The sequence below is a fragment of the Callithrix jacchus genome, chromosome 20, assembly GCF_049354715.1.
Source record: "Callithrix jacchus isolate 240 chromosome 20, calJac240_pri, whole genome shotgun sequence".
Classification (NCBI taxonomy): Eukaryota; Metazoa; Chordata; class Mammalia; order Primates; family Cebidae; genus Callithrix; species Callithrix jacchus.
This window is the reverse complement of record NC_133521.1, coordinates 26564485-26577657: the sequence shown is the minus strand read 5'-3', so window position 1 is coordinate 26577657 and position 13173 is coordinate 26564485. Positions and strand designations below refer to the sequence as shown.

The following is a 13173-nucleotide window of genomic DNA, read 5'->3' as shown; positions in this document are numbered from 1 at the left end:
CTAATTTTCAAATTTTTAGTAGAGACAGGGTTTAACCCTGTTGGTCAGGTTGGTCTTAAACTCCTGATCTCAGGTGATCCATCCGCCTCAGCCTTCCAAAGCGCTGGGATTATAGGCATGAGCCACCGTGCCTGGCTGAGAGATGGTGACATTTAAACAAAGACTGGAAAGTGAGGGTATCAGCCATGTGCATTTCTGGGAGAAGAGCATACCAGGAAGAGGGAACAGCCAGTGTGAAAACCCAGGAGCACACCTTGCATGTCTGAGAATACAAAGGAAGCCCTGGATGAGGATAGAGAAGTAAGGGCAGGGATGGGGAGGCAGTATAGACCATGAAGGGCCTTGTAAGACACTGCAAGGACTTTTTCTTGGAGTAAAATGAGAGGCCTTTGGAGGATTTTGAGCAAAGCAGTGCAGAAGTTTCACTCTGGCTGCAGTGCTGAGAACAGATTGTTGGGCACTGTGGATGTCCAGGGTGGAACAAGTAAGTGGCTGGAGAGATTATGGCAACTTGAACAGTAAAGGTGGTGATAAGAAGATTCTGAAAATACACACACACACACACACACAGAGAGAGAGAGAGAGAGAGAGAAAGGGGATGGGTCTTGCTCTGTCACCCAGGCTGGAGTGATCACAGTTCACTGCAACCTCAATCTCCCAGGCTCAAGTGATTCTCTCACCTCAGTCTCCAGAGTAGCTGGGAAAACAGGTGTATGCCATGACTAGCCTGACTAATTTTTTTTTACTTTTTTTTGTAGAGACAGGGTTTCACTATGTTGCTCAGGCTGGTCTTGAACTCCTAAACTCAAGTGATCCTCTTGCCTCTACCTCCCAAAGTACTGGGATTACTGGCATGAGCCACTATGCCTAGCCAGATTCTGTGCATGTGTGTGTGTGTGTGTGTATATATATATATATATATATATATATTTGTTTTTTTTCATGAGACAGTCTCATTCTGTCGTCCAGGCTGGAGTGCAGTGGTGTGATTGCAGCTCACTGAAAACTCCGCCTCCCAGGTTCAAGTGATTCTCCTGCCTCAGCCTCCCAAGAAGCTGGGACTACAGGTGCTGGCCACCATGTCTGGCTAACTTTTGTATTTTTAGTAGAGACAGGCTTTCACCATGTTGGCCAGGTTGGTCTCTAACTCCTGTCTATGTGATCTGTCTGCCTTGGCCTCCCAAAGTGCTGGAATTAAGGCAGGAGCCACCGTGCCTGGCCCAGAGTCTGCATATATTTTAAAGATAGAGCCAACATGACTTCCTGATGACTCCAAGAATGACTTGCAGGATTTTTGCTTTTGAGACTGGGAGGATGAAGTTACTATCAGCTGAGATGGTAAAGTCTCTAAACGAGGCAGGAGAAAGGATCAGGGTTCAGTTTTAGACATGTTAAGTAGGTAGTTGAAGACTCATGTGTATAGAGTTCAGAAGAGAGGTCTGGGCTAGAGATGAATACTTTGGAATCAATGGAATATAGATTATATTTAGAGCCTTGAAACTATGAGATATGAATACCAAGGGAGGGAGTGTAGGAAGGGAAGAGGACCAAGGGTAAGGCCAGGGCCCTTCAACATTAAGAGGTCTGGGAAGGGAGAAACCAGCAAAGGAGATTGAAAAAGAATAACCTAGGCCGGGCGCGGTGGCTCATGCCTATAATCCCAGCACTTCGGGAGAACGAGGCAGGTGGATCATGAGGTCAAGAGATCAAGACCATCCTGGTCAACATGGTGAAACCCCATCTCTACTAAAAATATAAAAAATAGCTGGGCATGGTGGTGCGCGCCTGTAGTCACAGCTACTTGGGAGGCTGAGGCACGAGAATTGCTTGAACCCAGGAGGTGGAGAGGTTGTGGTGAGCCAAGATTGTGCCATTGCACTCCAGCGTGGGTAACAGGAGAGAAACTCTGTCTCAACAACAACAACAACAACAAAACAAAAACAAAAACAAGGAAAGAATAACCTGTCAGGTAGGAGAAAAATTGGAGTGATATCCTAGAAAGTAAGGGAGAAAAGTATATCAGAGAGGAGGAGATGGTCAATTGCATCAAAAGCTTGTCATATGTCAGGTAGAAAGAAGACTAGAAATTGACAATTAGATTGAGTAGAAATGAAGTCACCATTGACCTTGACAAGAATGGTTCTGACACACTGATAGGGGTGAAAGCATGACAAGAGTGGATTTAAGTCAGAATGGGAGAACAACAGGAAACAGAGAGATCACTTAAGGAATTTTTTGCAAAGCAGATCAAAGAAATGGGGGGATAGTCAAGGAAGTAGGGTCAAGAGATTCCATTCCACTCCACTCCACTCCACTCCATTCCATTCTTTTATTTTTGAGATGGAGTCTTGCTCTGTCACCCAGACTGGAGTGCAGTGGCGCAATCTTGGCTCACCACAGTCTCTGCCTCCCAGGTTCAAGTATTCTCCTGCCTCAGTCTCCTGAGTAGCTGGAATTATAGGTAGGCACATGCCACCACACCTGGCTAATTTTTTGTATTTTTAGTAGAGACGGGGTTTCACCACGTTGGCCAGGCTGGTCTCAAACTCTTGACCTCAGGTGATCCACCCTCCTTGGCTTCCCAAAGTGTTGGGATTACAGGCATGAGCCACTGTGCCTGGCCTTCACTTTGTTTTTAAAGAGTAGAAATAGCAGCATGCTAAGACATTCTGAATTGAATGTCTTTTATGCATGTATTTCTACAAATGGAAGCAATATCTTCCCCCATTGCTGTACCAAGAACCAAAGCTGTTTTGGCTTGATCTTGGTTCTGAGGTCCTAATTCCAGAGCCCAAGTATAAAACATTCTGCCTTTGGCCCTAAGGATACATAATATCTATATGGTGACAAAACGTTTTCTGAAGCATTTGTTTAAAGTCACCTTTTTTATTTTCAGTTGCGGACTTGCTGTGTCACCCAGGCTGAAGTGTAGTGGTGCCATCACAGGTCGTTTGCAGCCTTGAACTCCTCCTAAGTCAAACAATCCTAACACCTTATCCTCCCAGGGAGCTGGGAATATGTCATCTCTCCTGGCTATGTTATTTTCTTTTTTTTTGTAAGGCAAAGAGTCTCGCTTTGTTGCCCAGGCTGGTCTTGAGCTCCTGGCTTCAAGTGATACTCCTCCCTTGGCCTCCCAAAGTGCTAGGATTACAAACATAAAGTTACCTATTTTTAATCACCAAAATGATGATCTACACCGATAAATCAATGACCTGTCCTACCAGGCCCAGCTCAAATGCCACTTCCTTTGTGGAACCTCCTCTGCCCCTCAGTCAGCTTCAATTAGCCCTCCTTGAAAATCTCACAATACTTTGTGCTAAAGTCTCTTTGGGTTAAATCACATTTGTCACTAATGTCTTGGTTCCTAGATGTTTTAAGCCTGTATCTATTTCTCCTATAAATTCCTTGAGGATAGAACTTTGACTGCCTCATCTCTGATCCCATCAGTTCTCGGCAGTCTTTGCATATAAAGTCCATGAGCTGCATACCAATGTTTCAGTCAATGATGAACTGCATATACAATAGTGGTCCCATCAGATTATAGGACGGTACACATAGAAACCTGATACGTGGCTTCTGATATTGGCATTGCAGGTCAAGTTGGGGAAATAATTAGTATTCGGTAATGGTGCTGGGACATTTGATTTTCCATAAGAAAATATATATATAAATATCATCTAGGTTTGTATAGGTACATTCTATGATGTTTGTACAATGACAAAATCACCGAATTACACATTTCTCAGAACATATTCCCATTGTTAAGCAAAGCATGACTGTACTAGGTACAGGAAATGGTAATACTGAATTAATTTTATTCAACAAAACATAATTAGATACTATATATCATACTAATATTCTAGGAATACAAGAATTGATATGGCGGGCACTTTGGGAGGCTGAGGCAGGCAGATAATTTGAGGTCAGGAGTTTGAAACCAGCCTGACCAACAAGGTAAAACCCTGTCTCTATTGAAAAAACAAAAATTAGCCAGGTGTGGTGGTGCATGACTGTAATGCCACCTACTCAGGAGGCTGAAGCAGGAGAATTGCTTGAACTTGGGAGGCAGAGGTTGCAGTAAGCTGAGATTACGCCACTGCACTCTAGCCTGGGGAACAGAGTGAGACTCCGTCTCAAAACAAAAGAGAATGGATAAAGTATTCTTTTTACCCTTTAAGAAGCCCAAAGTAGGCTCACACCTGCAATCCCAAAACTTTGGGATGGGAAGCCGAGGCAGGCGGATCACCTAAGGTCAGGAGTTTGAGACCAGCCTGGCTAACATGGTGAAACCCCATCTCTATTTAAAAAAAAAAAAAGAAGCCCAAAGTAGGCTGGGCATGGTGGCTCACACCTGTAATCTCAGCAGTCTGGGAGTCTGAGACAGGAGGATCACTTGAAACCAGGAGTTCTGGACCAGCCTGGGCAACACAGGGAGACTTTGTCTCTATAAAACTAAACTAATCTGAACTAAAATAAAATAAAGAGGAAACAAAGATGCCCAAAAGTTTAAGGAATACTTATAAACAGTAAGTGCAGACAATTATAGTATCAAGCAGAAGTTTCTCAAAAGCATTATTTAGCTAGTCTCAGTCCCTTGGAAGGAAGAAGAGAAGGAATTGTCCCTTTGTGGTTTTGGTTTTGGTTTTCCCTTCAAGGTCCAAAACACAATGTACCTTCCATACAGTATAAAAAATATATAAAGGAGTAATTTCTCCAAAATGCTCCCAATTCCTAACATACTACATGCAGTCATAAGACTCACCTCTGTCTGGTTAACATCAGCATACACTGCCAAAACTGTATCAGTGATAACCTAGACATAGCCTATTTTCAGAACAGAAAAGAGGGTTTGAACTGTCATCTCTCAGACTCTTCGACCCAGTCTTTACATTTCGTTCTTTCTTTTTTTTTTTTTTTTGAGACGGAGTTTCGCTCTTGTTACCCAGGCTGGAGTGCAACGGCGTGATCTCGGCTCACCACAACCTCCACCTCCTGGGTTCAGGCAATTTTCCTGCCTCAGCCTCCTGAGTAGCTGGGATTACAGGCATGCGCCACCATGCCCAGCTAATTTTTTGTATCTTTAGTAGAGACGGGGTTTCACCATGTTGACCAGGATGGTCTCACTTGTGATCCACCCGCCTTGGCCTCCCAAAGTGCTGGGATTACAGGCTTCAGCCACCGCGCCCGGCCCAGTCTTTACATTTCTAATGATCTATCCTAGAGAGGTAGTTACATATCTGCACAAGGACATCTGCATAAAGAATTTAGTGAACTGTAGGCTGGGCAGAGTGGCTCATGCCTGTAATCCCAGCACTTTGGGAGGCCGAGGCAGGTGAATCACCTGAGGTCTGGTGTTTGAGACCAGCCTGGCCAACGTGGTGAAACCCTGTCTCTACTAAAAATACAAAAAAAAAAAAATTAGCTGGGTGTGGTGACAGGCACCTATAATCCCAGCTATTCAGGAGGCTGAGGCAGGAGAATTGCTTGAACCCAGGAGGCAGAGGTGCAGTGAGCCGAGATCTCTCTATTGCACTCCAGCCTGGGCAACACAGCAAGACTCTATCTCCAAAAAAAAAAAAAAAAAAGAATTTAGTGAACTGTAATCATGAAAAATTAGAAGAAATAAAAGAAGAACTAAAATAAATAAAACAACAACTAAATGAGAAGAACTAAAAAATTAATAGGGAAATGGTAAAATAACATGGTAAACCCATATTACAAAATACTATGCAGTCATTAAAAGGAACATGACAGAATTATATATACTAACATGGAAAGCTTTCCTCAAGACATTGTTAAAGTGAAAGAAACTAACAGAACCAGTATTCCCATTTATGTATGTAAATACGCACACATACAACTTTTCCTAATATTAACAAATGAACATACAGATTTAAATATGTATATTAAATATACAAATGCATAGGAAAAAAGAGAAAGGACACATACTATGACAGAGGAGTTAAACAACTTATTTGAAGAGTAAATAGAGGTGGGATCAAACTTAAATGGTCTGACACTTAACTCCTGTGAGTAACCTATGAGTAACTCCTGTATATACTGTATTTAAGAGATTTTCAACTGCTGGCCATGGTGTTTCATGCTTGTAATCCCAGCACTTTAGGGGGCCAAGGCAGGCAGATCACCTGAGGTCTGGAGTTCAAGACCAGCCTGGCCAACATGGTGAAACACCATCTCTACTAAAAATATAAAAATTAGTCAGGCGTGGTGGTGTGAGTCTGTAATCCCAGCTATTCAGGAGGCCGAGGCAAGAGAACTGCTTGAACCTGGGATGTGGAGGTTGCAGTGAGGCAAGATCATGCCATTGCCCTCCAGCTTAGATGACAAGAGTGAGATTCTATCTCAAAAAAAAAAAAAAAGAGATTTCCAACTAAGACTAAAATATACTTTTCTATTTTTGTTGCAGTGCTTTCTTTCTGGAGTTAGGAAGGAGGCTTGCTCATTCTGCAGTGCGAGATGAAGATCCAGAGTTAAAAGAGCTGTATTCTAGGTTTGGCCCTGCTGCCAACCAGCAGAGTAACCTTGGGCAATTCATTTTGCTTCCCTGGACCAAGTGGAGACGAGCTAGTGGGTAACGTGATCTCTCAGGCCCCTTCCAATTCTAAGTTCATGAGTTGGTGAGTCACTTTCAGTTTAGTCATCAGGAAAATGAGATTTAGGAGACTGGGGAAGGAAGAAAAGGCACACATTCATGAGCCCTGGAGTGGGAGGCTGTTGTGGTTAAAGGAAGAAGGTTCCTTGTCAGGAAGGAAGGCACATAAAAATGAAGGAAGTTTGGAAATCTACAAGCAGGGGAAATTGCAGGTTGAAAAGGGTAAGAGCACAGGAGAAACATGTTAATGTTTATTAATATAGGGACTTATAGTTAAAAATAAATGATAAAGAAAAGACATATTAAATTAGCTTATGAAATAATGATTAAATGTGTACTATGTGTCTGGCACTGTGCTAGGCCCTGGGGGGCTAATCATGAACAAGAAAGATACAGTCCTTGCCCTTATGGCAAAACCTAATGGGGAAGAGGAAAATACTGACCAAGCAATAACAATGGAGTGAGAGGTGCCAAAACAGTGACAGAGAGGGACTTTTATGAGTAATGTTTGATCTGGTTCCTATTCTATTAACAACAGTTCCAGTATTATCTTATTTACTCAGACTCTAAAGTGTGTTCTTTTTTTTTTCTTCTCCGTTACCCTTTGATTAGTCAGTTCACTTATTATTATTCAATCTTCATTTACTTCCATATAAGATTTGAAGCAACTTACAACAAGTAACATTGAAACCATGTGTCATTAAAATCAACATTTTAGGCTGGGCATGATGGCTCACATTTGTAATCCCAGCACTTTGGGAGGCTGAGGTGGGCAAATCATATGAGGTAAGGAGTTTGAGACCAGCCTTGTCCAACATGGTGAAACCCATCTCTACTAAAAATACAAAAAAATTAGCCTGGCATAGTGGTGCCCGCCTGCAGTACCAGCTACTCAGAGGCTGAGGCAGGAGAATCGCTTGAACCAGGGAGGTGGAGGCTACAGTGAGCTGAGATCACACAATTGGACTCCAGTCTGGGTAGACACTCCAACTCAAAAACTAAAATAAAATAAAACAAAATAAATATTTTAAAAGCACTACAGTAAGTGAGAGGAGTCCAAACATCCCAAGCTAAGAATGGCTACTGCAAATAAACCAAGAGTTTAGTTTTACAATTATTAGTAGCTAAGGCAAAAAATGAATTAGAAAACACAGCTCTCATTATCCAATAAAAGAAACATCAATTCATGAGGAGAGAGAAACTTCAGGAAGGACGCTAAGAGGTATCTCATTCATTCATCCAGCAAATCTTAATTGAGTGCCCACAGTATTCCAATGTGCCAATGTTCTCGGTACTGAGGACAATATAGCATGAACAAGGAAGCTCCCATCTTCATGAAGCCTACTTCTGGCAGGGAAGAAAGACAATAAATAATAAAAATTTCCAGCAGCAATGAAAGCTATGAAAAAAAATGAGTCGGGGAGTTACAATGGGGGTGAGGGCTCAGGGAAGAGCTATCAGAGAAGACCACAAGAAACAAGTCATGTGAGGGCCTGGTGGAGAAGTGAAGAAGAGAGTGGGCAATAGAAGCTTTATATTCAATGCAGAAATCATATGGCTGTTTCTTATTCTGACTGACCATATAGGTAAAGAGCATATCACTGTATTAACAGAATGACAACTTAACCTTCCATTGATGTAAATTCCTGCCCTAACTGAGCTCCATCGCTCCTTTGAAAATGAACATCCATTAAACTACATGCTCCACCAAACCATCCCAGCTTGCACCTGAGAAGCTGAAATGCCAGTGGGAAGGTCAGGTCAGGTGCATTGCACCTGGTCAGCTGGCTCTGGGCTCACTAGCTACCTTGTTTTCCAGGTGTTGGACTGGAAAAACTGGAACACTTACTGCATCCATTCTGCATTTCTCAAAGGGCCCTGCCTCCATGTTCTCTGCCACTGGACCTCCCTTAGGCCTCACATACATAGCTGAGATCTGTCACATCCTTGCTCAAACCTGGTCTTCTTTGGGGATTTATGACCTTGCCCCCAATTTCCTGGGGCTCTGCTACCCTCTGACTAATCTTCCCTCCCTTCTGTTCTTGTTATAGGGGTGTCAGGACTATATTATACTCTAGCCTCCAGGTGGGAGTCAGCTTGACCAGGTTTCTATGGAGAACAAAATGAATGCACATAGTCTAAGAAGCTTTGAGGGCTGCAATTTGACATAGGCATTGAATTTTAAGATCCTAAGAGGTTCTTTTTCTTTTGTGTGTGTGTGAGACAAGGTCTTGAGGGAATGTGTTCTCTTTCGGGGTCCACGAGGGGGCACAGTTTTAAGGGCAAGAACTTCCCAGCGCCATGCCCCCCTCCCATCTCTATCCATCTGGGAGATTTAATGGCTTCTGTTTTAATTTTCGCAGGTGTGGGAAGAATCAAAAGTCAATCACTCGAGAGGAAGTTCTAAGGAACTCCTTTCATTGGCCAGAGGTCTAGGAGAAGGTGGGGGGTTCCTCCCATGTTAAAAGTCCTCTTCTTCCACACCCCTTCGGACTCCATGTTTAGATCCCCTTCCACGAACACTCTCATGGAAGCCCGTATTCCCCTCCTAAACTCCATCTCTTTCTCTCAATTCCCTTCCACCCAGCGTGGAAGCTGTCTTTCCTCTCCTGGATTCTCTCACTCAGTGTGAGAGGAGCTTCCATTATCTGGATTTCCCCCCTGGAGTCCCCTTCCACACTCTTTGTGGAAGTTTTCTCTCCTCTTCTCCTTTTTTTCTCTTTCTCTACCCAAAATAAATTCGCTTTCTGCAAAAACTCTGTTTGGGGCCAGGTATTTACTTTGCAAGCGCACCTGGTCCCCTCTTTCATTCTTGAGAGAGCAGGAGACCAAGAACCTTGGATAAACATCCTCTCAAGAGAGCTAAGGCCTCCCCTGAACCCGAACAGTCTTGCTCTGTCACCCAGGCTAGAGCGCAGCAGTGCAATAACTCACTGCAGAATCAAACTCCAGGGCTCAAGAGATCCTCCTGCCTTAGCCTCCTCAGTAGGGTGAGACTATAGGTGCACACCACCTTGCCCAGCTAGTTAAAAAAAATTTTTTTATAGAGATTGGGCCTTCCTGTGTTGCCCAGGCTGGTCTCAAACTACTTGCCCAATGTGATCCTCCTGCTTCAGCCTCCCAAAGTACTGACATTATAAGCCACTGTGCCCTGTCCAAGAGTTAATTTGAGCTTTAGAGATTCCTATATGTCAAATTTTGTGTACATCTCATTGGCATTTTCCCATTCTTCCTTACAAACAGTACACTAATTTTGTCCAAGCATCCACCTTTCGTCACCACTCCCCATGTGATTCAGGCTACAGTTTCCACTGGTCTAAGTGAATAATAGTGGACATCTCCCTTTGCCTTAATTGGTTTAGGCATGGGCATGTGACCCAGTTCTGGACAATGAGTTATGAAGGAAAGTATGCTAGAAGATTCTGAGAAAACTTTTTGCCTGGCCAGGTGCAGTGGCTCATGCCTGTAATCCCAGCACTTTGGGAGGCCAAGGCGGGCAGATCACAAGGTCAGGAGTTCAAGAGCAGTCTGGCCAGCATGGTGAAACCCCCATCTCTACTAAAGATACAAAAAATTAGCCAGGAGTGGTGGCATGCACCTGTAATCCCAGCTACCTGGGTGGCTGAGGCAGGAGAATCACTTGAACCCAGGAGGCAGAGGGTGCAGTAAGCTGAGATTGTGCTATTGCACTCCAGCCTGGGTGACAGGGTGAGACTTCAAAACACACACACACACACACACACACACACGCACAAGCTTTTTGCCTTTGACTATCATAAGAATATACAAATTAAGGTTGCTTTAGTGTTGCTGCAACCAACTTGAAACCATGAGGAACTAAAGGGTAAGGCCCATAAGCTATGGTTGACAGAGGAGAAATATGAAAAGAATATGGGTCTTAAATGACGTCACTGAGAGAATTACCAATCCTGGACTATTTTTTTTTTTTGAGATGGAGTTTCACTCTTGTTACCCAGGCTGTAGTGCAATGGCGTGATCTCAGCTCACCACAACCTCCACCTCCTGGGTTCAAGCAATTCTCCTGCCTCAGCCTCCTGAGTAGCTGGGACTACAGGCGTGTACCACCACACCCAGCTAATTTTTGTATTTTTAGTAGAGACGGGGTTTCACCATGTTGACCAGGATGGTCTCGATCTCTTGACCTTGTGTCCACCCACCTCGGCCTCCCAAAGTGCTGGGATTATAGGCGTGAGCCACCATGCCCGGCCCAATCCTGGACTTTTTGTTATGTGTGATAATTCATTCTTTGTTAAGCCACTTGAGTTGGGAATTTCTGTTACTTGCAGCCAAATGCATTCTAACTGATATATAAAAACTGGAATGCTCTTTAAAGTTGTAGAGCAATTCAATGTCAATCCTATGTCTATCAATATGAGACATCAAAAAAGTTAGATTTGTCAAAACAAAGAACTTAGGGGCCGGGCATGGTGGCTCACGCCTGTAATCCTAGCACTTTGGGAAGCCGAGGCAGGCAGATTGCCTGAGCTCGGGAGTTCAAGACCAGCCTGGCCAACATGGCAAAACTCTGTCTCTACCAAAAATATAAAAAATCAGCTGGGCATGGTGGCACATGTCTGTAGTCTTAGCCACTCAGGAGGCTGAGGCACGAGAATCACTTGAGACCAGGAAGTGGAGGGTGCAGTGAGCCGAGGTCATGCCACTGCACTCTGGCCTGGGTGACAGAGTAAGACCCGGTCTAGGGGGAAAAAAAAAAGAAACATAAGGCAGTTCCCCCCATTTTTGGGGACATGGTCTTGGTCTGTCACCCAGGTTGGAGTGCAGTGGTGTAATAATGGCTTATTGCAGCCTTGACCTCCCAGGTTCAAGTGATTCTTTCACCTTAGCCTCCTGAGTGGCTGGGAGCACAGGCATATACCATCATGCCTAGCTGATTTTTGTATTTTTTTTTTTTAGAGAAGGGGTTTTGCCATGTTACCGAGTCAGGTTTCAAACTCCTAAGCTCAAGCCTCAGCCTCCCAAAGTGCTGGGATTACAGCTGTGAGCCACTGTGTACATATTTTTTAAATGACCCAAAAGTCAATTTTATAACCAAAGCATAACAAAAGAAAAATTAAACCAAATAATTTTCTTTCTTCTAATTACAATTTTAATTGAGACAATAATAGGTATACTGCATGACTCTTATAATATCAGCATTTATATGTGTAACTTTCCCAACCTGTTAAAAAAAAAAAACCGGTATGTAACTTGCAAGAAGGGGTTACATGCTGAGTGTATTTCACAACTATTAGCTAACCTATTTGATTATGAATTAAAATCTAGGGTTCTGGTATACCCACTATTACTTCCTAGTCTCTAAGTAGGCAACAAAACCACAATTATCCCATCCAGGAGGGGTCCTTTGGTTTTGGTTGTTGATGCTGCTAGTTTGTATTTTTCTTTAACCAGATGAGATGTTCCTATTGATTCAGCTGAAACTTATTTGAACTGTACGGTTCTGAGATCCTAATGCATCGTTTATCTGAAAGACAGCATACATGTGTCCCCCCACAAGCGCAAGCTTTCATTACTATCCTGCTGTTCCCTTAAAAAATGCATTAAATGGCTTTTTACAAAAAACAGTACCGATTCCCAAGTTCCCCCACCCCACTTTTAGAAAGCATTCACTACAGACTACAATATTTAAATGAAGAGACACCCATGAAACTGAAGTTAAAGAGACCATCTTCTTTTCCTCAGGTATTTCTAAGAAGCTTCAGAGAAATTAACACAGTAACTCCAAGCCCACTTTTAGAAACTTACTCCAGTAGGCCGGGTGCGGTGGCTCAAGCCTGTAATCCCAGCACTTTGGGAGGCCGAAACGGGTGGATCATGAGGTCAAGAGATCGAGACCATCCTGGTCAACATGTTGAAACCCCATCTCTACTAAAAATACAAAAAAATTAGCTGGGCATAGTGGCACGTGCCTGTAATCCCAGCTACTCAGGAGGCTGAGGCAGGAGAATTGCCTGAACCCAGGAGGCGGAGATTGTGGTGAGCCGAGATCGCGCCATTGCACTCCAGCCTGGGTAAGAAGAGCAAAACTTCGTCTCAAAAATAAAAAAAAAAAAGAAACATACTCCAGTAGATTCTAATGAATAGGGTTTATCTTAGTTTAATTCTAATGACTTCTACTTTGTGCAATGGTAATGACAACACCTGGCTATTTGCATTTCCCTGTTCTCAGGAAGTCAGCAATAATCAACCTTACTGAGAAGCAAACAGCTGTGTGTTCAAGAAAACCAGTGAAGGATCTAGATTTGTTTGAACAAACGATAAAAATGAGTCACTCTGGAAGGTGAACAACGAAGTGAGAGAGCTGAAAAAATTTTAACCTGCCTTTGACTTGCCTGTATCAATTCTGGCATTGTGAAAAGATTCTTTTAACAATTTAGAATTTGGAAGATTTTTTCATTAAGCTTTTCAATGGTACTCTGAGGTCTAGAGTGATAGATTCATTTATGCATATCAGATCCCATCTTTTTCCATAAAGGATATGAAATGACTTGCAACAAGAGATGCTTACATAGCAAAGGGGT

General features: G+C 43.1%; 1 protein-coding gene across 11 annotated transcripts in view; it reads right to left on the bottom strand.

The window, feature by feature from the left end:
- TANGO6 (transport and golgi organization 6 homolog) overlaps window positions 1–13173 on the bottom strand; it is a 257175-nt gene that overhangs the window by 58289 nt on the left and 185713 nt on the right. The gene's annotated exons all lie outside the window — the stretch shown is intronic.